General features: G+C 37.0%; 1 long non-coding RNA gene across 1 annotated transcript in view; it reads right to left on the bottom strand.

Annotated features, from left to right (window-relative positions):
• LOC119153239 overlaps nt 1–21527 on the bottom strand; it is a 74504-nt gene extending 52977 nt beyond the window's left edge. Inside the window, exons 1-3 of the long non-coding RNA XR_005106094.1 lie at nt 21435–21527; nt 20626–20767; nt 11531–11649 (exon numbers count right to left, since the gene is read on the bottom strand). This is a non-coding gene — a long non-coding RNA (uncharacterized LOC119153239). The remainder of the gene's footprint in view (nt 1–11530; nt 11650–20625; nt 20768–21434) is intronic.
• Between the last annotated feature and the right edge of the window lie 41 nt (nt 21528–21568).

The raw sequence follows: 21568 nt of genomic DNA, 5'->3' as shown, positions 1-21568 counted from the left end.
GCAGACACCTTCACTGTAGACTTAGGTAAACATGTAGTGGAGTTTTAAAACCATTAACATGACAAAAAATTCTGCTCTCTAAAGTATTTCAAAAGATTTTGCAGCAGACTTTCACCTCTATAAATAAGAAATTCATTGACCTTACTGAAATTATCTTACTTTATTCTAAATGTGTTTTAAAACCTTCATGCTCTACAGATTTATTGGAATAATTCAGATGGGGAGAATGGTGATGTAAGAGAACATTAGGTACTTGCACCTCAAAACTGCTAGCAGAACTTACCACAGCATCCTGCCTGGGCAGCCAGCTTATTTAGCCCTTCATGATTGCGTCAGCCAGTTCATAAAATATTCTAGTTTATAAAAAAACCCAAAACGACCACAACATAAACAAACAAAACCCCCCAGCACATTGAATTGTAAAGAATGTGAAAGCTTGTAGATAATATACAGTATTATTTCAAAAGCTATGCTGTATTTGGCAGGTGTCATTTTCTTAAAAAACTTGTGTAACTAACATCTTCTAAAAATGCTTCTCTGTCTAGCTGGTGGACTGTAAACAAGTATATGATGAATATAATGCCGGGTAGAAAATTGGTACAAGACAGGCCAGCCACTTTTAGAAAATCACACCCATAAGAGTATTTGTTTTGTTAGTACATGCAGTCTAAGATTCTGGTTCAAGCTTCTCTTTTCCTTGCACAGAACTGTTTGCCACCCTAAAGGCTTATGAAGCATGTTCCCCTCTCAGATTCCCTACAAAAAAAAAAAAAAAAGCTTTTACATATCTGTGATAAAAATGAATTTTAAAGTTCCCATATAAGTAACATGGAAGGAAACCTCATTCTTTCTAGTGTTTGTTTAGCAGCTAGACTTCAAACATTCTCTGAAAAGCAAACAACTCCAGGAAAAGGAAAGTTGAAACACAACAAGCACACTGAACAGAAGAAAGGTTCTGAACTGCGTCTGCAGATTAAATAATAGGTTAACAATGATGGGAACCAAATACATAGTTACAAATCCAAGATAAAGGGAGGAACCAAACTACACAAGGTTAAAGACAAGTATTAATTCTACTACAGATAATTTTGTAGGGTTACCGTCCTTATTTTATACACCCTAGAATGAGAAATATCTTCTTTGAGCAATGGGTGATCACGAAGATTCAATGCCACACAGAGTTTATACTTTTAACTTCTGTATACGGAACAAGCAGCAGCTGAAAACATCTGCATTTTAAGGAAAATGAAATATTTTGTATCAGATAAATGAGAAAGCCAGCAAATGCCACAATATTTTTGGGTGCTATTGCTTTAGCTTATAATAATCTTTATCCTGACTCAAAAATGTGTCATTGCCCAGAAATATTTATTGTATTACTGCATTGGAAAAACGAAGCAGGAGCTCCCTCTGTGTAACTCCGGGTGCATTACTTTGTTGTACTGTTTTACAGATACATTTGGTTTGTATTTTATAAGTCTTACTGTGGATGTGAACATGAATGATGCATATAACAAATAGAGAAAATGATTCAAAAAAATCAAAGTTCTCAGCATTAGACTGAAACTTTTTTTCAGCAAAATTACAGAGAATAATTGCAGGATAAAAAAATGTAAGATTGCTATATTAAATGGGTTGATAGTAAAGGCCCTTTGAAGGTCCATAGTTAGAATTTCGCACAAAGCATGCCTAGCTTCTGACACACAAACACTTCTGCTTGAAAGTAAGTTAAACCAGACTACTAAGGAGGCTCATTATTATTGCTACAGTCAGATTACAGTAGAATTTACCATTCTCGGCCGTCTTCCCTGCCTCTGTTGAAAGCTTCTGCTCTGACAGCGGAAACAACTCCTGAACCATCACAGATGGTTCACTATCTCACCCAAATCACCATACCAAATCATACTGATGCTGCTTAGGGTTACTTTAATATCCTGGCTAGTAAACGGCAGTTGTTCAGAATTTGTTTCATCTGTGGTTCCTCCTGCTGCAGAAGCAATAATCTTCAAGAAAATGCCAGGCAGACAAACAGTAATTGCTTCAGCCAAATGAACTGCAATCATTTGTGTTTGTAAATTAAAATCCTGAACACAAAGGTGATTCTTCAGTGATGCATTGTAGAAATGGGAACTGTTACAACTTTTCCAGCCTATCTTTGCAAGGATAGTCCTGCTTAATGTAAACAATTCCTAGAGCTATTTGTAATTTTTCACAGAATGTTGGCAGACAGCTCCGCAGCTAAGGGGGAAAAAAAAGCCTTTCTTATGAAAAAGAATCAATAATGCATGATGGTAGCGAGTGCTGTTAACATATAGTCGCTGTAGATATTACTTACTGCCTTGAAGCTGTATAAAATTCTGAGTTTCATTGCAATTTCTAAATAAGACAAAGCCATCCCATCGTTTCCTTTCAGAACCAAAACTTATGCCAGCACATTTCAAATTTAAGGTAGAAAATTACCTTCTGTCTTGACATTTGTGTCGGTTCCATTTTAAATTTAAGAAGCCCTAGGAATGATGTGATTAATGTTAAAGGTAACTAAGATGTTAACAGTATGGAAGTCTCACTGTTTATTTTGAGGTTTCCTCCCCTTCTCCTCCGTGACTAGGCTGACAAGCATTTTGCACAGAGAAAGGAGAACGATGATTGCTGGTAGTGCACTAGCCTCACAAATTCCTTCCTCATACCCTAAGGAAAGAACAATTTTTCCTTAACTTCAGAAGCACTGGTTATCTCCCGGAAATACTTATTGCCTCTACACCAAAACTTCCATCAAAATGTGTCACTTTGACCAGGACACTGTTTTCTTGTCAACCTGTGCTGCTGAGACAATTTCAACCTAATTGCTGAAGAGATACTCCACTACTCCAAGGACTTTCAGACACAGGGTATCCCAAGAACACTGCTTCAGGAGTCAGGATGTAATCGTAAGAATGACGGTAACCAGCCTGTATCATTTACTTAGAGACTTTTGCCGTGCTTGCGTTTTGTACAGCATATTCCTCTCCAGTACAACAGATTGTGAGAGGCTTGGTCCTTTTAGACCTAACAAATGTCTTATCCAGATCTTCACAGCAGTTTATTGCTGAGGTATTCATGTGTCTCTGGTTTATACTCTAGCTTTGTGGAACTCTTTGTGTAGATGTTTTCCCAGTACTGAATTTCAATAACTACTCATCTGAATAACCCACTGTAAAATGCCAACGCTGTGGGTTTTCCAGACAAGAAACGTGCAAGGAAGATAATTCTCTGGACAGTACTGATGACTCTGGAGTTGTAACACTAATTAGATTCCAAAGATAGAGTTGTAAGGCATGATCCGGGTATGATTACAAGACAGGTGGGCATACTTCTGATAACTATAATCTGCCCAGTATTAGTAATCTGCTGGCAATCTCAGTATCAGACCTCTGGCAATTCTGTGCACGTTTTCTGGCTGCTTGGGCCTGTGCAGTAGTATCTTCACTGTCTTTGTGAGATTAATTACACTAACGTTACCTGTGATGTGATCACACAGCTATTTGGGCTGACGGGCCCAACAAAATTGTATCAATCTTCCCAACTAAGGGCAGGAGCAGCACGGGTTGGGACAGCCAACAAAGCTGAACGTTCCTTGGCTGCCAGAATGGTGTGAGGTTGACCACTGGCACCTGCCGTCTGTTAGAGGAAGTAGCGTTTCATTTTGAGTAAAAGGTTAAGTATTTAGTCCAGGATATAAAAGTGTATACTGAGAATTTCTATCCAATAATAAAACTTTTAGAAGTATATTGTGTTGATTAGTCTCTACTGAAAAAGGACATCTGAGTACTGAACTGTATCTTTTGTTAGTATTTAAATAGTGGTCAGGCAACACCAGTGTGAATTTGCATTCATAATTCCTTTCTGAAAAGATAATTTGACATGCTCTCTTTTTTCACTTTGCTGCATATTCAGCTTTAGTCGCAAAGATCATTTACTGTACTAATGCCTTTCCCCTTCAAAAATGTCTGTGCATGCCATGTCTCATGATGAATACCCATTTGTAAACAAAGTAGTGATTCATTATTATAGCTGAAGGGCATTGTTTTACCTGGATGTAAATTCATCATTTTTTAATGCCTCACAGCTTGATGCCTGAAATCTCATCAACCGCTCTGAAAGCTTTGTTGACACAGATTGATGATCCAAACAATTAACTTAATAATGGCATCAGCAACTGGAAGTTGGTATTAACCAGAGAAAGACTGAGCCAAGTTCATCCCTAGTGTACACCTAATAAAGTCAAAGGAGGTATGCTTGGGATCGATTTATTGCAAACAATATATTTGACCCCTTTTTACCTTTTCTGAGCTAATTTTATGAGTCTAGCTATGCTGCATTAAGTACTCCGTGGACAACAAATTGAAGCTTTTTTTTTAACAGGTTAGGTACTGTTAAACACTGTAAACAACACTCTCAGAATGGTTTCAGAAAAGCTAATAATCTGTGAATATTCTGTTACAGCTCAGCTGGAGATAGCCACTTCTCAGCTGTTAATTACTGTACCTCACCTGAGATACGGAGATGTGGTAACTCTTCATTTACATACTTTGGTCGGTTCTAATGCACAGTAAAATTGTATTCAGTGAAACCCTCACTCTAGCTTGTCTAGCTAGAAAAGCTTTCCTGTTTTTCTAGCATTATCTATCTTAGTGCATCTCTGCATAACCTGGGAATCTACTGATGAACATTCGGTACCAATTGGATTCACACCAAACAAATCATAATTGTCTTAAGGAACATCTTCTGCTATGGACTTTGACAGATTCTAGAAGACTGCAACCATTACAACCACCTCGCTATTATGTTCTTTGCTACCAATCTTTCTGCAACATTAACCTCAGCATGTAAAGAAATTCATCCCAAGTACTAGCTCATAAAACTAGGGAACTTAGCTCTTCCCTAGAACTCTGAGATGGTTTAACAGTGAGCCTAATGTCTTGTGCCAACTGACGTGATCGTACCTGGCAAACAGTGCCTGGGAACTGCCAGTTTCAGGCTGCAGACTGACAGATGAATGGCTTTTCTTTCTGAAGAGAGCCAGGTGCTTGGAGTTAGATGTAAAGGGCTTAGGTATTGCCTTGAAGCTAAGCTGTTTCATCCTCTCTTTGACAGTAATAAACGGGAGACATTCCCGAGTCAGATGACTATAAAAGTACTCGGATTCAAAGATGACACCTGCCACTGTCTGTCTGCCTCTTGGGTTTTTTTGAAGTTTTTGTCATTTTCTATAATATTGATAATTTCTACAGCCTTGTCACTCCCTCCCTCTACCAGAGTTATTTTAACTCAGATTTGGAACGATTTCTTCAGATATTTCACAGCAGTTGATATTTCTTTAATGGTACAGTTAGGGTTCCCATGTTAACACTAATCCTTCTCCACTTGTACATCTGGCACCACAGAAAAAGCATGAGTGCTTAGCTAAGTAATTTTCTCACCTATAAGAATTCAGGCACGACTACACACAGATAACTACTTGTACTTGCCAAGTCCATTGCATGCATCAGTGACCTTTCAGCTGCAATTTACTTGCAGGAGCAACAAAACCTTACATGGTAGATATGAAGCTACTCTTCACTCCCTTAGGAATACTGATTTTAGTACAGTTATTAACTAAGACAAGCACTGTGTAACTGTACTGAACTTTCTTGTGCTAAGATGCTGAGTGTGTTCAATACAGGGTTTCTTTTCAGAGAAGCAAAGTCAGATTAAAGTCATTCTAGAGAAACAGGCTATTAAAGACAACGCAGCATACAAATAAAGATGATTATACTCCTTATGTAGTCAAAAGTAGGTATTTGTTTGCTGAAGTCCAATGCATAAAAAAGAATTACTGAGGAACGGAGGATGGTGCCTATTAGAGAACAGGGACAAAACCCGACGAACTATCAGGGAGTTACATACAGTCCAGGTCAACTGGAGGTCTAATCATGCTCCTAAAATAGGATAAGCTGTAGGGAAGACAAGAATGCATACACATGCATATATTTTAAATTAATTTCTCTGAAACTTTCAGAGTAGATAAAATTATTTGCTACTGCTCAAAATTTCTGAAATGCAATGAATCTAAATTGAATCTGAAGAGGTAAATGTGAACACCTATTTATCCTCTTTTATAATGCAAGAGCAAGGATCCATTCAAGAAAATTAAAAGACGACAGGCTCAAAGTTAAGAGAATATTATTATAAAACACATAATTAATATGTTGCACTCTCTACCACAATATAATGATGTGATAGCTGCAAACAGAAAAAACATACATTTAATGAACACATTGTTACAGTAGACAGAATGCTAAAATACATTTTCATAGATGTGAAACAATTATTGTTAGATATATCAGATGTTACAAAAAAAAAAAAAGCAAGGAAATGGAAGCAAAGTAATACTATATATCCTTTTATTCAAGCTTCACCATTAGCACAGCTGTTACACAAAACAGATCATGCCCCACAACTCAAATTCTGATTCATTTTTATCATGTATCTTTTAGTCAAGATCCCCCTCTCACTTCAACCCTGTTTCTTTTCTAATAAAGATGAGTACATCTGGGGTGTTTTTTCATTCAGTTCTGCTGTGTATATTATTCTGGTGAAGATTTGTAAATAGAGAATGGATAAGAGAAAGTGGTATCTTCGACAGGCAAAATTAATGTTGTGGTGCATGGTCTATAATGCACAACTGTTCCAAACACCAAAAAGTACTTCAAACATTGCTCAGGTTCGATGAAACAGAAGCATGGTGGCTAGATATTTTGTGCACCGGCATCTGCACATGACTCTCTTCCTTTTGTTTGATGAAAATGCATAGTTCCTTACAAAGAAAATGAAGTGTGTACACACATGTGTCCAGCCCTCGTTCAGAAGACTGGCACAGCCCAAGCGCCCCGGTCAGTAGGACATGCTTTACAGGCTTTACCATAAAGCATCTCCTTTGCACATGAGGCTTGTGTGGAAAACTGTACACAGCTTTAAAATGGCCTAAAGGTAATGTGACCTCAAATTCATCACAAAAAAAAAAATAAATTACCAATGCATTAAAGTTCTTAAGGCTGAGTTTTCTAGCACTGATACTTTTAAAGAGGTATCAGCCAACGAAAAAGGTAATTTCAGCCTAACTGAAGAATCTTTCTTTTGATTTTTTTTTTTCTTATTTTTTTCCCCCCCAAACAGATGCCCTCACTGCATCACTTGTTTCAACTCTACTGGAGTATCTGATGCTGGCCATTGTCAATCCCTTTAAAATAACAGATAAATATACTATTTGTTTAGCTTGGCAAACCAATTCCTGTGACAGGCTAGCCTACTTTACTTCTGTAGCTTTCCTTTCTAAGATTAATGTAGGTGTGATTATCAAGTTCTTACTAGATGCTCGTTGGGAAACTGGTCTTTTCTGCGTACAGAATAAAAAAAAGGGAGTACATGTAATAGTACATCTACTTCTAAACTAACACAGTAAAGGACATAGTTATTTTTTCATTTTCAAAGTGACTAGGCCTTAATTTAAAAGCAGAGCTAGATGCGTAGCTCATCGATTAGATACAGGCTATTTTAATACTCAGTGATTTATATTGGCACAGAAATTGAAAATTCCAGTATAGGACTATGCAGAAGAGAAGCACTAAATTATTTTTTATCTATTGTTCTAACTTCTAACAAGAAGCTGGAATTACAATACCTGTTATTAGTTTAGACTGAGAATACAGAAAAGACCAGTAGTACAAAACCTATTATGCCATTTTATAGACACAGCCATAATGAAAACATTGCTAAAGCAATGAGACTTGCCAACTACTGATAAGAGTCAGGAGAAAATCTTTAGCAGATGTTTCCTACACCAAATAGATACTTAGCATTCTCCGATTACCACGATCTTGAGAATTCATGACTTGATTCAGTGATCAACACCTCTTTGGGTAGTCCCATAAAAAACAAATTCTTGCAATAAGTTTTCCTTCCACACACCAGCTGGTAAAATATATTTATGGCCTTGAGACCCTTATGGTGAAGTCGTATTATAGCATTCTTGTATTCATGACATAATTAGGGTTCTGTCAGCACATCAGTCACACACTGATGAATGCACATCCCATTTTGTTTGCAATTTTAAAAGCTACTGTCTTAACAGGGACTAGTGACTACTGTGCTACAAGATGACCTGACCACATGCTTACTTTTTGAAAACCTCAAACGTGTTCTCCAAGAATATTTATTATTTACTCCAAACTTACTTCAACAAGATTCCTTTGACAGCTGTTATTTATTATTTAAAAATGTATTATTTATTATTTTATTTTATAAGTTTCAACATTTTACATTGTTTAGGCACCTTTCAAGAAGAGATATCAAAATCATTCCAGAGTAAGAAGTCACCACCTAAGGCGAGAACTTTAGCAGCTTATACCTAGGGCTGTGATTAGGAAGAAAATATTAGTTTGAAATACTAGATAAGCCTGGAAATGCAGATGGTCAAATGAACATTGTTTTAACACAATACCTAGATCTATTTGTTTCATCTTCTTTAATTTATTTTTAGAACTCTTCAAATCTAGGTCATGTTAATAATATTCCATACCTATAACATATGCTTGATCCCAACAATACTTTCTCAGCTCACAAAACATACATTGCACATATAACACCAATGAAGTACACTAATTTTTGCAAAGAAATACTTTGAAACAAACTGTAGTGAACAGACAGTGAAAAGAAATTCTTGCCAAGGAAATGTGAGAAGCCCCTTGATTTTTCACATTATTAGAAAATATTTAGAGAGATATTGCAGCTTTTTGTCAAGTGTTTATACCTCTTCAATTTTCACTGATTTTCATAAAGAAAATACCACAACACAATTTTTCTGTTCCTTTTCATTTCCTGTAGTATTCATCCTGTTAGTATGAATAATAACTCAGGTACCTGGAATGGCATGATTTATTTTTGCTGTCCAGCACATGTTAAAGTTTCTTACGGTGGGATGAAAATAACTGGCACCTTGGGCCAGGACAAATTACTTCCTGAAAAAAATTAAATCTTTATAATAAGTATTTTTAATTCAGTTTTTTTTTTTTTTTACTTTTAATATGGTACGTCAGGAGTAATAATTCAATTGATATCAATGGACATTTTTGGCATGTGACTGGCATAAGAAAAATAAAACCTTTGATTCTCTATAAAAAAAATCCTTAATGGAAGTAATCTCATTTGGACTGGAACACAAGAGACAGCAAATCACTGAATAACCTGGTAATTCCAGCAACACAGTTTTTATAATTATATCCTGAACAACAGTGAAATTAAACATCTGAACTTAGCCTACCAGCTTAAAACATACACTTCAAAAAATATCACCTTGCCTACTTCTTGCACATAAATCATAGAGTGCCACCTTGTCTTTGCAGCCCTTACCTTCTCAACTGCTAAAAATTGCTGGCATCATTAACTCACTTCATATTATGCTATCTCTCTTTCTCCCCAGCCTGTCACCACCTCATTTCCTCCTGCATCCCTTGGTTTGACAGATGCACTTGCAGCAATACTTTCCTAGTTTTTCGCTTACCCGGATTCTGCTATATTGCCAGCTTCCTCCTGAGAGCGCTGCTGTATCAGGAGCCGGCTTCCTTTGCTTGCAAGCAGAACTGAAGTAGATTTCCAAGCACCACAAGAACTGCAATATTGTGTCCTACAGATATGCTGCTTATTTCCAACTTAACCCATGCTGTGCGGATTTATCCACGATTTACAGAAACAACTGACTTTTCCAAGGGGAATGCATGCAGCCCACTTTACTGTGGCTGTACAGCTCTGTCGCACTGACACAGGTAGGGAACACGCTCCATTTTACACAGTCCGTACAGAACATTACACATGAAATACATTCACAACTTCTGAAAAATCAAGCAGATTTGTACTCTGTGGGTTTTGATTGTCTGTGCCTGATTTTTAGAGCTGCTGATCATAGCTATTCTTTTGTGTACTTTACAAGACCTTGTATAAAATTGGCAAATAACAAATAATGCCTTTCCTTTTTCTTTTAAAAATAAATTTTAAAAGGGAAACTAGACTACAGTGGCAATTGCAGCATGGATAGATTGATATGAAACTCTATCAAAATCATGAAACCGCTGACACAACATTAATTCAGTAAGAAATTAAAGAAAAGTTAATTTTAAAAACACATTATTTCTAGAAAATCTTATAACCAAACAAGTTCTGTGCCATTATTAGACTACATGCAATTCTGATTAAAAGCTACGTGTAAAAATATAAAGTAAATTAAACCACCTGACAGATCTAAAAAAGTAAAGTTACAAGTATCAAGTTGGGGTGTCTGTAGAAGGGTCTATCAAGTGCTACTCTTAGCCCTGTTCACTTCAGTGTTTTAGGAATGGTCAAAGAATACTATTGGCAAAAGGTATACTGACAGTGACAGCTAGAGAGGATCACTTAAACTTTGTCTAAAGATATGCTGTAGTGCACTCTTTTCATCGAGTAAGAAACCAAAACATACTGTTTCTGCTACCTTATCCCCGCTAAACCCAAGGAAAACCTGTGTCTTATGTAACTGTTACTTCTCTCAAGCTGCTGAGTGTTCAATTGTAAAATAAACTGTGTTAAAATGTGCAGATGATACAAACATAAATGCAGTCACAATGTAAAATGACCCAGATGTGGCTGTGGACAAAGAGAAAATGTTTTCCCAAGTTACTCTTATTTTCATAATACCCGTCTTTGTTTTTAGTCTGCCTTTCTTCCTCGTCTAGCTAGGATCTTAGAATTATTTCTGTGTAATATCTGTCAATGTAATTAATGGTCTGCTTACTCCCTCTTCCAGATCATTAATGAAGATGTTAAATAAGACTAGTTCTAATACTAATCCCAGGGTGCCTTGGCAGACACTTCTCCTCACAACATAATTCATCATACCCTTTGTTTGGAGATTGTTTGGATGATACAGCTGATGTAAAAGGAGGCTGCCCACCTGCCTGGCTGTGTTAACCACAGGGAACATATTACATCAATCACTGAAAAACTTCACTGACTTTGTTTGCTTCTTACTGCAAGCCAGAATACAAAGAGTACTGACAAGGTTCTACAGAAGAACTCTAAACCTTTTGGTCCCTGACACCTGAGAGACAGTTCAGCAACCAGATCACTGTAAATGCTCTAGATGACAGACAACTCACAGAAGCAATCACCTACTTTTGAAAAGAACCCTTACTGAATTAACCGAGATAGAGAAATATAAACTCTCAGTTTAGAACCAAAACCAAAACCTCAAAACTTCAACTCCTAGAAGAAAGTAACCTATTTTTCTTAAAGTGCTCCCAAAATAGAGATGATTAGGCTGAAAGTGATTTATGAGATGTCAACTTCCTCAGCATCTTTGAGGGCAAAATCTATTTAGCAGCAGCTGAACTGTATTTAAGTTACTTTGGACAGATTTCTACAGATGGAGGATTCTCAAGATGATTTCCCCCCCAGATAATGATCTAGGTGATGTTGTTCTTACCTACATGGTATCACCAACTCTTGTTTAGTCGTTTGCATCCCTTTTTCTGTCATAGCTTGTTAATGTAGTTTTCCTTTCTGGTAAATCATTCTACAGATGGCCAAAGCAAGGTCTTCTCACTTTGAAAAAACAAATATAAGACATTTAGTGGTCACTGTGAGTTTCAACAGTTTTTATTTTATTTGTGTAAGTAATTTATATAATCTCTTGTCAGCCATAGCGGAAGCTTCCCACTATTACAAAAAGAGTCCAGGGGATCTACTTTTCAAGAGAGGAGTCTAGTTAAACCGAAGTCTACTGTAGTTGGTTATGTCTTTGGGCAGCTTCTTACTACATACTTTCATGATTCCAATATTATTCATGCTGTTTGTAGATATAAATCCTATAAATCTTCATCCAGTGTGCTTCTGAAGTCCAGTTAGAGGCCGTCTTTGGTTTGTTTTGTGAAGTTCTTTCAGTTTTATTTTTTCCTCACCAGATTCTACTTAGTAGTAACCAACATTAATCTTCCCCTAGTTACTCTAGTGTCTAAAACCCGTTACAGCACTGACACTTTTATTCACTGTTTTACTCAGCTTCTCTTTCCCTTTGATCTGACTTAACATGGGTAGTAGAACAGGCCCAGTTCACAGCTACTTTCTCTACAACCTTCCTCAGCCTGTGGTGGGCCACGCTTTATTAATACAAAATTATCATGAAAGTCTGCATGAAAATTGTCATTAAGTCTGCATGAGGGAACCGAAGGCAAAGGTTAAAGCACAGTATAGAGAGTTCAAAATATCCAAAGGCAAAAGGAATAAATCATTTATAGTACTGCAGTGTTGCCAACTCAAACTTAAAAAGTGCATCCAAACCCAAGGTTTTGTCCTTTTTTGAACTTTCCAGTACTCCTGTCAAATATCTTCCTCATCAGCTTCTATTAGGTCATACCCTGCCAAATAATACTGCTGCCAAAGCAACATTCTCCCCACTTCACAAATCATGAGAAACTCTACTGCACAGAAGCCCACTTCCTACTACTAGAGCAGTTTAACCAGCAACCCTTTACCGACAGTCCTCTGCCAACACCTCTTAGATATGGTATTTCATTATCAGAAGGGGAAAAAATAAATAAGGGCTGCAGCATATGCAAAATACAATTCAAAACTTGTTTAAGTAACATGAAGAATTTCACACAGTATTTAAAAACACAGGGAGAGAAATCTGGGTGATTGAGCAGTGTGGATCTTAGACTCACAGAAACAAGCAGATTGGAAGAGACTTGTGTTAACCTAATCCCATGTCCCACTCAAAGCAAGGCATTACTCAAAGTGAGATCAGGTTTCACAGGGCTTTTCCCAAAAGTATTCTCCAAGTGCGGAGATTTCACATACATCCTAGACAACCTACTCCTGTGCTTAATCTCTTTTCATGATTTTTTTTTTCTTATATGGTAAACATTTCCTTTATGTGTTGCATTGCCTCTTGTCCTTCTGCTGTGTGCCTCTGAGAAAAGCTTCTGCATCCTTAACGACTTCCCCTTTTCTTAAGCAGGTGAAGACAGCAATCAGAGGCCAGAAAGCCTTGCCCTTCTCTTCTAAGCAAGCACCACTCTCTCAGTTTCTTGCTGTCCATCATGTGCTCCAGCCCCCTAAACATACCAGCGGAACTCGGCTGCACTCTCTCTAGTTTGCCAACATCTTCCTGTGCTGAGGAACCCAAACCTACACACAGGAGTCTGGATGTGGCTTCACGGGTGCTAACCAAACAGAAATAATCGTATCCCTCGACCTTATGGCTGTATATCATCTGAAGCAGCACGGAGCACCGTTAGCCGCGGTTGCCTAAGGGTGCATTGCTGGCCCATTTTCCATTTAACCAACGTGACACCCGCAGGTCCATTCCGCAGCGCTTCCCCTCCGCAGTTAGTCCCTAGCCCAACATTTGTAGCACGGGATTATTCCACACCAGCAGCTGGACTTTAAAAAAGGAACATTTTCTTTCTTCTATACAAGCCCAGCCTTCTTTGTTTCTGAATTCCCTCAAGTCTACAAAATAGACTACATCCACACATCTGAAGCCCAGCAAGTCATTCACCAAGTCCTGTCTTTGTGGTCCACATTTGTTTCCTTTTTTTGCTTCCTTCTGCTCCCTACTACTTCTTACCCCTTGGGGAACAATCTTGGCTGGTCCTTTTTTCCTTTCCAAAGCTCTCTCTGGCTTGAAAGCCAGGAATGAAATGAAAACCTCAGCTGCAGTAACGATACGCTGCTTCCTTCCAGCCAGGAGGAAAAATCTTTTTCTACTCTCCACAAGGAAAGGCAAAAATTCATAAAGAGCTAAAGCTTTTTATCCTGCTTCAAAACTGTCTCTAGCCTTTACCAAACTCAACAAGATCTATCCTTTCCTTCCAATCTGTTACCCTTGACTGAGGTTCAAGAATAAAATAGCAATAGTAAGCTCTTTGGACCAGACAGGAAGCCAGACATGACTTTTGGGCAAAATAAGTATTTTAGAAAATGAAAATAGAAATAAAGTTCATAAAAAGGGACATTCAAATTACTTTCACTAGCCAATTTGAGTTCTGTTGTTGCATTCTTACATGACTTGCTGATAGGGATGCAAGTAATAAATATATGTATGGAAGACATCCAGTTTTGTTTAATTTACCAGCATTGTTTGAGGAGCTATGAATCATGTCAGAGATTTAAAGGGATTACTAGTAGAGAAGAGTGTAACCTTTCTTCCAATACAACAGCTGTTCCAAAAAATTTCCATAATAACAGTTGCTTTTAAATTATATAAAGAACTGCAAAGCCTTTTTAGCTTCATATCAATAATGCAGCTTCGATTCAAAAGTTGCTAAAGAGATAATCCTCAGCCTTTTTTTGTCAAGGCCAGTTTGTGAATAGCAATGATTTAAATCCCAATGTCAGAAATCTTTATCAAGGGAAGGAAAGAATAGTCTTTACTTCCCTGGAACTTGGACTGAAAAATTATAAACAATGCTTGGAAAACAGTTTTTTCATAAGTCCTTCAAGAAAGCTACTGATGCCTAAACAAATAATTTAAAATAAAAATATCAGAAATGCGGCACAGACATGAAAAAAAAAAAAATGTCCTAAAATACCTAATCCAGCATTACTGATAAAAATAAAACAAAAACCCCTATATCTAGAATTGGTGTGTTTTACTAAAGAAGGATTATTTTATTAATTTTCAAGGCGCAGACAAGTCAGTGAAAATTGCATTACTTTATCTTCCACTCTTCCTGCTTCTGTCTGTGATTGAATACTGGCCTCTGACTGCTTAATGCTTATTCATTCCTCATTTTCTGGGCAGATCACTAGTTTGTGAAGATAATTAGAGACCCCTGCTATTCCTTCTAAGCCTTGAATCTTCAGGCTAATTAAAATAGAGTGCTGAATATACATATGCAGCTGATAAAGGCTTGCAGCAAGGTACTAGGAATCATACTGTTTGCGTAACAGAGGGGTAAAAACCGGCTGCATCTCTTAGGATGATTTTTACTATGACCCTCATTGCATTTTGTCCAGCAGACCTCACTTATTTTGGTCTGTTATTACAGCTTCATGGATCTTACAATATTACCTCTGCTTTTAAACAAATATCATCCTAATGTTTTTCAGGACAGCATTAAAGTACAACATCTTAACCTGAAGGAAAACCAGTAAATTCTTCATTCCAAGATCATCTTCTCCTAAATCCTTTTATTTTTCCTTGAGGTGCAATGCTTAAATGTAGAACATCCAGGATAAGAGAATACACCTCAGAACACTGTATGTATAAATGCAGTATGGGCAAGAAGGCTGCAAAGCCTGTTTCTGCTCCTCTCCAGACAGCAATTTTCTCCTTTTTCCTTTCATCTATTTTAGTGTGTACATAGCCTAGAGGTACTGCTGGACACTTTTTTCTTAAACGTCTTCAAGGCTTTACCCTTTGAATAAACTACTACAAGTTTTAAATGTTTAAATGTTAAAGAAACGTTTTCTTTTCTCCTCCAGCCAAACACAGTAACTTTTACTTCATTTGGGAGGAGCCAATATCCATCAACAAAACAAGGAAAACTACTGGCACTGAACTGTGTCTCAAGATGCAGTAAAGTTACGAGCACTGTTCATAAGTTGCTAAGAAGGTTGTCTGTACTTATCCTATGAATATCCAGCTTCAGGAAGATCTGCTGTTCCCACCCTGAGGCAGTTGCACATCGCTGCCAAATTTGTTGGTCCAAACGAAGTTAAACTATGACTAAATTAGATTACGCTATTGTGAATGGGTAGAAGTATATATGCCGAGGGATCTGAGTATCTAAAAGAAAGCAGAGGATTTAACTGGGAAGGGAATAAGAAACTTTAAGGAATCTATAATTTTCAGTACAAATTTATAAAATAGCTTTGTTTTTTTCAGTTATTTCCCCAACATTTTATTGCAAAATTTAGGCTGAGTCTTAGTCAATTCTTCTCCAATATTACTTTATAATTTAAGAACTGCAAGAGATGTTTTCTCCCTTGGGCATAAAGTTTTGGAAAGAAACTTGGTACTGCTTAATACAGTTACAGAACTTTGAAATGTCATAATTTGTGTACTGTGCTGAACATTTCTGAAGGAATCCATATATTTTCAGATCTTTCTTTTTCTCCAGTGTTTCTTCCTAACACACACAAAAAAAACTTAGTTTGTAATCGTTTCATTTCAGAGGTCTGATACCAAGACATAAGAAGTCAAAAACCAGGGCTTCCCACATTCAACTTCAGTGCTACCTAGCCTTGAAGATACCTAGGTTCCCAGGAAGTTAAGTTTCTGCTGTAGCCAATTTTCTGCCCCTAGGATGTGCACAGACATCAAGACTTGAAGATCCCCATTTCTTTATACATCATATGTAGATGGCATCAACTAACTATCTCTACATATCTTGCTTTTGGAGTCTGCTCCAAGAGATGTAGTTTCTTGTAATGCTTACAAGGTCAACTCTTGAACAGAAACATGGTGAGGAGAATATTGTAGTGGTCTCCGCGATTCTCGTTCTTGCTGCCTTAAACCAGTCACACAAGGAATAATACATCTAGGTTCAAAGCACTTGATCTGATTTGGAGCAGCATATGGACTGTTGATCTCCTGCCACCACCAAAGGAACTGCCATTATCACTGGGTTATGAGGTGCTCTGATGGAGAAAAGAGCAGGAAGGAATCTCTTTAGTAGTAAAACATTTCCCTTAATAAAAATGAAATGAAATAAAATAATGGGTGTAGATGGATACCGAATACTTAATAACATAACTTAATAACTACACCATTAAGACACAGATTTACTCCCAATAAGCCACAATTAAATTCATACTCTCAAAAGCTCCTGTTACAATTAACAGCAAGATCATAGCCTAAGATCAGAATAACCTTCCAGAGATAGTTATATTACAAAATAGAAAGTCTGAGGTGGCTATGTTCAGCAGTCAGATGCTTAAAATTAGATTTGATAATTCCAGGCTAACCTAAATGACCTTGGTGCCAGTCACTTCTCTAGTTCAAGAGCAAAGTATGTTACAGAAAGTAAAAACAGTCTGGTAAGAGAGACAGAGTTAGTCTCACTTCAGAACCCTGTCTGTTCTAATCTCTGGCATACTTTCTTAGGAGTTAGAAACTCTAGGATCAATTGCTCTCCACTTCCTAGGGGATGCACCACTGATTATCCAGGTATCAATGGATTGCTATAGCAGCTTAAAGAAACTGCACCATCCTCTTTTTTTGAAAAAAGTTGCTTTACTTGGACGCCTAACCAAAGGAGGTGGTTCACTGCTATGAATCCAGACTGCAAAGAGGCGTCTAGGCAACTCCATAGCACTTCCAGACAGTGCCTGGCTCAGCGTACAAGTGAATCAAGTTCTTAGACATAACTCTTTCCTTACACTGCATAAGGAAAATAGGTGACTGCTTGAAGTTACGCAGCGGGGTATCCAGTAGCAGGAACTGGCATTGTTCCCTGTATGGCTAATGGAGAGAAAGACCTAATGAGGCCTCTGCTCTAAATCACTGTCTGGTGAGGTGCCTACCTTTTGCCATTGATTAGATAGGGAGTTCAGAGTTTCCATTACCTTACAAATATAGTATAGTCGATGGACCTCAATTATTACTCAGTTTTAGGGAGTGTGAATAACTTGTCTCTCTCCTTTTAAGTCTAATTTCCTCCTATGGATTTAACCCTCTGGTCTGAACAGAAGAAAAATTCAGATTTAAGACAGATAATTCCACCTTCCCCCCTTTCCCCCCAGTAAAGGCCAAGAGATTAATGCAGTACAAAGGTCTCTTAGGAAAGAAGTATGATTTTCAGTGTTTGAAAGCAATCCACATCTAATTCATGATTGAAAATGGCAAAATTACTCTGCTGAAAACTAACACGTCAAACTACCCAAGATTTTCAAAGACTATTGTTTTGTTTCATCTCTAGGAAAAACAAGAATTATTACAGAGATAAGAAGCTGTTTTTTTCTAAAAGAGTGTGGACTTGCTTAGAGCTGAACAGTCATTCACAGGTCAATCTGTCATACTATTATTCACTGCTTAGGGAAATCCTGGTTAATAGTGTGACAATACTGACATATTAGTAATTTGTTAAAAAATAATTGGGCACATAATCAAGTGGTATGGGTCTTTTTGCATCCTTTATCTGTCTAACTCATGTCCTGTTTTTTCAACTTAAAGTACAATGTATTAAACTTATAAATAAGAAGTTGACTTTCTTCTTATTATATGAATTGGAATCCTAGGAATATGCTTATCTGTGACCAGTTGTCAATTGGTATGAATTAGGATGGTACTATTAAGTTTCACCTATTGCTTTTACTTCCAATCCATTCATCCACTAATTGCAAGTATTTTCAACACATACTCAGTGTTCAATAAGAACAGTACATGTTGTAGCATTTTATTGTGGCTGCAGCAATGAAATAAATGCAAGAAAGTCTGTTACTAAAACTGTTATTCACAACTTATATATTGATACTTTGCTGCAATTTCCAAAGAACCTACTTGGTCTGTATCTTTATAATAACTGCAGCTGTAAAAATAGTATGCTTTCTGTAATAGAAAGCAAGAAAAGGATCCCAGCACTCAAGGCGTTATTTATTTTGAGATAACTGACAAAAAAAAATAAAATTAACTATACATCCAATATCAACTATGCACGACCTTCAAAAATCCCTAGCAGACCAAGAATTCATAACCAGAACACATTCCCTGAACAGTGCATCTTTTGAATAAACTGCATTAACAGACTTATTTTTTAAGGGTTTTGAAATGCTTCTACAAGGTTTAGGAAGGACTTCATTAGGATTACACAATGAGCAATTCTGAGTATGCTTAAATGTTCACATTAACTCTCTAGGCAACCATGAAACAGATCAGTCATCCACTGCTTATTAATTCTTACCCAAGATTTTGTCACTGTAAAGGGAATGCCTTTGTAGTTCACTGTATACATCAACCAGCCCCAAAAAACCCAAACAACCTATGCCTTAGTGAGAATCTCAATGCCGACGCTGTTCTTTGGACTGTTGGGTTAGAAGAACAGGGTTTGCTTGTATTCTGCGTATTTCTGTTCTGTCATGCTGCCTTCAGAGAAATCTAACTTTACTATTTGGTCTAAAATGATACTGCATTTAAATTAGCCTATATTTGCAATATGATTCCTTGCCAACATCTTTTTTCAAATCTTCTTTAATTGCAAATTTAACCTATGTATTTAAACTGCACACCAATATTCTAAGGCTAATACATCAATTCAAGGGAGAAACGTAAAACGAAGAGTTTGAGCAATTTGATATTGGTAGCTCTACTCTTGTAAATTAACATAAATTTTATACCAAATGTCCTGTGACATGAACTGGTACAGCAAGGCTGGGAATCAATGCTTCCGTATAAATTCTGGAAAATGGAATGAAAAAAAAAAAGGATTGTATACCTTCCATAATTCTGGGAAACATGATTTTTTTGAAAGAAATGTACTTTTTTAAAAAAAACCACACAACCAGATCACAACTGCAATAATGTAACAGCTATGTTAGCAGAAATATGAGTGTCCAGTTCTGAGCACACTGTTCTATAGTATGCTATTATCTGAATGTAAATTTTGCAAATACACAAACAAATCAAGAAATGGTGCCTGAGAACACCACTGGGAAAAATAACAGAGGCAGCTGTGCACACAGCTACAATACTGTAGGGGCCAGATTTATGAGCATATGTAGTGTTACTCAATTTCTGTTTTAAAAATGTATTCTACCTTTCACTGCAGGTAACTTGCCATTGTTTGCTATATCAATTATCATAATACAGTAGAATGCTAGGATTTTATTCACATAACAGCAGACAGGAAGTAAAAAACAGTCAAGTGTTAAACTTATAACTGAGTGACACTTATTTGCTTGTTTGTTCTTGAAACTTGCACTTTTAATTACCTGTGGGAGAGATTCTTTCTTGTGGACATTAGCTTTTTCAAATTCAAAATAAGGTGTGAACAACTATTGATGGAATTACCTGCCAATAAATGTCATATTGTAATAAAGAACCCATAAATAAATGTTATCAAAGCTTTTATTTTCTAAACAATCTATCAGCCTCCTTTTAAAACTTGCCTTTTACAAAATATGTTCCCTTGCAGCCTGGGAACTGCAGTGTTGAAATTGAATGGCAGCAACTGAGATTTCCTGACTCAAGGAATTACTGTTACAAAAGCAGCTAAAATTATTCTACTTGGAACACTGTAAAACACAGTTACATATTTTTGTCTTGGCTGCACTACTATGTCATTAAAAAAAACTGTATCAGCAACTTTCTTCATTCAGCTGCTGTCATTTAAGTACTTTCACCTAAAAACCACCCTGAGTAAGAGTTCAGCATTGGGCACTTGTTTCAAACTATAAACCAGTTAGACTGCTATCTTTTACACTGCTATTATCACTCCTCCCTTTGTTGCAAATGTATTCTTAAACACTTTTACTAAAGCAAAGAAGCTAAACGTCACCACCAAACGTACCTCCAACCAACATGACCACCGCCAAACACTTTAATATAAAGCTCACCAACAAGTAATTTGTACGTACCTGGAATTCAGCTTTTAGTGGAATAAAAGCACATGCAAAAAGTGAGTTACTGCAGAATCTCTGGTCAAAATTAATTGTTCACATGAGTGGAAAAAGGGTAGAGAACCTTAGTGAAGGGTTAGTATTGCAGCTTCTGATGCACCTGTAGAATTAGATGTGGACTTGAAAACACAATTTGCTGTAACACACTGCATAAACCACCTACTGAAAAAATATCCAGTTATAAAATCCCTTATCATGAAAAACATTGTATTTGATAGCCAAGTAACAGGAATTGTTATTTTCTGTACTTTTAAAGTGCTTACATATGATCACAGAAACCCAAATTATGCATCAATTTCTAACTGCCTTGGAAGAACAGTAACACAGGACTCAAGGGCAGCAGAAGAATCAGTTTGAGTTTCACATACCATTTTGGAATATTGATGATTTCTGCTGTCTGACTAGTGAGCTTAATTCTCTGGCTAATATTTGCCTCATTGTTTTAATGTAGAATGATGGCAGCCAAAACATTACCGCAAAAAAGAAAACAGGCATTTGCAACAAAGGGTAGCATACCCTAACTTTAGTAACGCACCTGCATTCAGTGTTTTACTTCAGCAGACATAATTACTTTAACCTGACCTAGTCAATTCCTTTCAGGGAAAAAACACATTCCTTTTTTTAGGAATATGACCCATTTTGACTGAGCCCGGAAGAAAGACTGGATACAGACAGTTTATATAAGAAAGAATATTAATTGAGAGGTTTTGACCAGTGTGAGTATGCCTCACGAGGTGAGCATTAGGAAATAGTGTCTGGAACTCTACCTTGAAATGCAAGTTCCCTCAATTTTCTTGAGCGGTCATGAAGTTTACTCTGCCCATTCTTACTTCAAATGCAGCGGAGAAAGGAACATTTTCCTTGTGTAAACTGGGACTGACTGCAAAAACCTATTAAATAT

This window comes from Falco rusticolus, chromosome 1 (assembly GCF_015220075.1).
Source record: "Falco rusticolus isolate bFalRus1 chromosome 1, bFalRus1.pri, whole genome shotgun sequence".
Classification (NCBI taxonomy): Eukaryota; Metazoa; Chordata; class Aves; order Falconiformes; family Falconidae; genus Falco; species Falco rusticolus.
The sequence above is the reverse complement of the archived record's forward strand: the minus strand, read 5'-3'. Positions and strand labels throughout refer to the sequence as shown.